Source organism: Pongo abelii, chromosome 1 (assembly GCF_028885655.2).
Source record: "Pongo abelii isolate AG06213 chromosome 1, NHGRI_mPonAbe1-v2.0_pri, whole genome shotgun sequence".
Lineage (NCBI taxonomy): Eukaryota > Metazoa > Chordata > Mammalia > Primates > Hominidae > Pongo > Pongo abelii.
Window position 1 is genome coordinate 16,389,307 of NC_071985.2, and position 5,171 is coordinate 16,394,477.

Below are 5,171 nucleotides of genomic sequence, written 5' to 3' on the forward strand. Positions count from 1 at the left end.
GGGTTTTGATTTGTTGAACAGCTTAGGAAGTAAATGTGGCTTTGCTTAAGACCGCCAGCTTCCAGAGACTGAAACGGTAGATGTAACTTACCCCAAAAGACGAAGAAAAAGAAAGCAAGATAGCACACCCTTGGGTTGGTTTCTGGCAAGCTCTAACCACATCAATGCATAAAACTGTATCTGTGCCTGACTTAGCAAAGTGACAACAGTGTCACAGAATCCGATCTTGAGATTAGCAGCTGTCCCTCTTTTGGAAGAGCAGTCCTTCACCTTTACTGCAAGTTCACAATAAAGTGCCATCTTCCCTCCCTTTACAGCCACAGCAGGGATGTGAGCTACCAACTCAGCTGCACCTAGTATCCCTTGGGTTGAGAGGAGCGCTAACATGTCCTTACTCACCCTTGCTCCATGCCCACAGCCCACTTTCAGAGGATGATTAAAGCTGAGTGAGAATGAGTCAGGTTCTCTCCCGAAACCAAGGGTCTGAAGTAGCAATTGACTGAATGGGACCAGAAGAGTGATCTGGAAGAGTTAATGAGTATTCAACATTGCTGGGCTCTACTTCCTGGTTCAGCCTTCCAGGCAGCGAGAATGAATCTGACCCAAGATTTGTCGAGTTCTTAAACATGGCATTATTTGAAATAAAACTTCCCCCTTCATCCTCTTATTGCCAAGGAAGACACTGATTTTTCAAGAAAGAAAAGCTAATATGCTTGCATAAAGTGCAAATAGAATGTGTGACCAATCATTGGACTGACAGAATTTGCCATCATTGTGACAAAAGATTAATTCATTTGGTCAATTAAGCCTGTAACCAATCAAGACAAGACATTTTTGAAAATCAAACTTTTCACTTTACTAAGTGATATGGTTTGGCTGTGTCCCCACCCAAATCTCAACTGGAATTGTATCTCCCAGAATTCCCATGTGTTGTGAAGGGGGACCGGGGGGAGATAATTGAATCATGGAGGCCAATCTTTCCCATGCTATTCTCATGATAGTGAATAAGTTTCACAAGATCTGATGGGTTTATCAGGGCTTTCTGCTTTTGCTTCTTCCTCATTTTCTCTTGCCACCACTATGTAAGAATTGCCTTTCACCTCCCACCATGATTCTGAGGCCTCCCCAACCATGTGGAACTATAAGTCCAATTAAACTTCTTTTTCTTCCCAGTCTTGGTATGTCTTTATCAGCAGCATGAAAATTGACTAATACACTGTCATCAGGCACATTTATTCAAAATAATCAAATTACTATTCCTGAATAGACACATATAAGATTCCTCTGAGAATTAGCAAACTCATACCTCAATATTGCCAGTAAAATTGTAAATTCTTGAAGTAAAGGTCCATATTTTTTTGCTGCATTTTTAACCCTCACATACCATAGTGTTAGAAGATGTGTGGTATATTGTCTTAAAATGCTTTTTACTTCCTGAAAAATTAAGTCATTAATCTAAAGATTTTACCACAATATTTTATACACAGAAAGAAACCCTAAAACTGTGTCTGGATTTTATTGCAAGAAAAGTAGGCCAGATGTGGTGGCTCATGCCTGTAATTGCAGCACTTTGGGAGGCTGACTAAGCCAGGAGGATTGCTTGCGTCCAGAAGTTTGTGACTAGCTTAGGCAACATAGTGAGACCCTGTCTGGACAAAAATTTCTTTTGAAAAATTAACAAGCCATGGTGGTGCACACATAGGTACTCCCAGCTACTCAGAAGGCTGAAGCAGGAGGTTGAGGCTCCAGTGAAATATGTTGGTGCCACTGCACTCTAGCCTGGGTGACAGAGCAAGACCCTGTCTCTATAAAAAGAGAGAGAGAGAGAGAGAGAGAGGTAAGTGGCAAGTAATTTTCAATTTTTACCACATCACCCCTCTTTTCCTTCAACTCTGTGAATACATAATGATTCTCCCTTGCTAGTTTCTTATGCCTTTGAAAAACAGTATTATTTTATAAGGTAATAGAAACTGCCATGGACTGAATTTTATCCCCCCAAAATATTGAAACCTTCACTCTAATGTGACTGTAGTTTGAGATAGGGCCTTTAGGAGGTAATTAAGGTTAAATGAGGTCATAAGGGTAGGTCTCTAATCACACAAGGTTGGTGGCCTTATAAGAGGAAGAGAAACAGCTCTCTCTCCAAATACACTCAAAGGAAAGACCATCTAAGGACACCAAGAGAAGGTGGCAATCTGGAAGCCAGGAAGACAGCCCTCACCAGAAACCAAACAATGCTGGATTTTGATCATAGATTTTCAGCCCGCAGAACTATGCAAAATAAATGTCTCTTGTTTAAGCCACTCAATCTATGACATTTTATTATGGAAGCTCACATAGATTAATACAGGCAACTTTATTGGAAACATAAATCTTTCTTTTTTCCCTCAAAAGATAAATAGTTTCAATCATGAAACAGAAACCTTGTGACAAAAAACATACCTCCTCTCCCCTTTCTCATGTTAGGCAGCCCATTTGGGAACGTGAGCATGAGTCATCATAGCGAGTTTGGTAATGAGTATTTTCTCCTTTCTTTTTCTCTTCCAATGAAACAACATTTCTTGTGGTCTCAACCATTCACAAAAAAATAAAAAGGAGGTCAACTACAAACACAAATCATACAAGCAACTGTAGTCAACAACATCAATCTTTCATTTAAATGTATGCAACATAATGTTGGAGCAATACATATGGCGATGACCCATCGCTAAGAATACTATTTATAGGAAGTTTCAACACTTTGAGCCTCAAACACTAACACAGCCAAAGCAGCAGCTTTCAAAATCAAGCTCACTGAGTTTTTCTTAAAATAACAGAAAGAAATCCCAAGATGGCAAAAACAGGCACATCTGTCAGTGCAGCAATTCCTTAAAATAAATCTCTCTCTCTCTCTCTGGATATATATACAAGATACACACACACACACACACATATATATATATGAAATGTTGTTTCATTGGAACTCTGGAGAACTCATACATACATCTTGCCCATGACTATCTATGCTATCCATGAGTAACGCTGGACCTATCATTGATTACTGTCATCATTAGCTCTATTTGGTAAGATTAATTCTGCACATTTATTCTGTCAATAATTTTGAATACCTACTATGTGCTGGGAAAACTGCTAGAGGCTGCAAGGCTTTTGCACAAACAAAAACAGCTACCCATCTTTTGGAGCCTCAATCTTAATCTATTAGTGAAAAGGACATCTTAGTTCATAGGGCTTTAATTATTCTTTTTAAAGATGAGCTATGAAATTTATTCATATCCTCTACTAAAAAAAGTTTTATATACTCATTAGGGCAGAGATGGCAAGGAGATTTCAACTCAAACCAACTCTCTGATGAAATGATTGTGGCTGCTTGGACCACTCCCATGAGGTGCAGAGGGAAAGAGACCCATTTGTGGCAGCTGCCTTGGGAATGGAGGAGGCTGGAAGTCCAAGATCAATGTGTTGGCAGGATTGAGTCCTTCTGAGGGCTGTGGGGAAGAATTTGTTCCATGTTTCTCTCCTGGCTTCTGCTGGTTTTCTGGCAATTTTTGTCATCTTTTGGCCTGTAGACGCATCACTCTGATCTCTGTCTTCATCTTCACATGGTCCTCTCTTTGCACATGTGCGTGTCTCTGTGTCCAAATTTCCCCCTTTTTATAAGGACATCAGTTATATTGGATTAGGGCCCACCCTAATGACCTTCTCTGAACTAATGATGTCTACAACAATCCTATTTTCAGATAAGCTCACATTTTAAGGCACTGAGGGTTAGGACTCTAACATATAAATTTTAAAGGGAGACACCATTCAGTCCATAACAATTGCGTTGTACCATTGTCCCTAAGGTACATTCAGTAAGTAAGGAAATGGAGCAAGGAAAGGAGTTAAAGCTCTACACATTGTCCAGCTGGGGCAAAGGGGAGTTCTCTATTGTCTCTTTAGATTCTTTGTTGGAATTAATTTCCTCATGGTCTTGAGTTTCCAAACGTAAGTGCTATCTGAAAACTCAAACCTTTCCCTAGATCTTTTCTTTAGAGATATTATCCACAGAAAGCCTGAACTGTGTAGGTTAGGCCAGCTCTGCTCTCAGCCTTAGACAGAAATCCTTTCCCACTCCTTTCCTGGGAATGCTCTTCCTAATGTTTGCCTTTAGTTGATCAACAGGACTGTGATGGGGTGGAAAAAGCTGCCAACAGGGCACTGGATGTCCTAGGCAGTGCAAAAGAATAAGGATAAAGTAAATAAAGGTTTAGAGATTGGGAGGAAACAAATATGTCATTACTCACAAGGGACATGATAATGCATGTAGGAAATCCAAAGATAATTTTCACTAAAATATTAGAATTGAAAGAGAATTTAGCAAGGCCACTGGATATAAAATCAATTGTACATACCCAGAGTAATGGAGATGCACCTGAAAGACCTTAAATAACTTTAATAGAAAACAAATAACACACACACACACACACACACAAAATCAATTGTAGTTCTATATAACTGAAGTAAACAAACTGAAAAAAAACCTTAAAAAGATATCATTTACAACAGTATCAAAGCATCGCATACAAAGGAATAGATTTAATGATAGATTTACATAACTTTTATCAAGGAAAAAACATATTGTCTTAGTTCATTTGTGTTGCTACAAAGGAATACTTGAGACTAATTTACAAATAAAAGAGGTTTATTTGGCTCACAGTTCTGCAGTCTGTATAAGAAGCATGATGTCAGCATCTGCCTCTAATGAGGGCCTCAGGGAGCTGCTGCTCATAGAGCAACGTGAAGGGGAGCCACCCATTACATGGAGAGACAGGGAAGAAGAGAGGGAGAAAAAAGGTGCCAGGTTCTTTTTAACAATCAGTTGTCACAGCAACTGAGAACTCACTCCTGCTATAGTGGCACCAAGTCATTCACAAAGGATCCACCCCAATGGCCCAAACACCTGTCACCAAGGCCCCACCTCCAACACTGGGGATCATATTTCAACATGAGACTTGGTGAGGCCAAACAAACTATGTTCAAATCATAGCATACATCATTAAGAGAAGTTAATGATAATATAAATAAATGCAGAAATAAACCAAGTTCAAGAAGTAGAAGACCCAGTTTTGTAAATATGTGAACTTTCTTTTCAAACTAATCTCTAGATTCAATGCAATTCTGGTCAACATTCC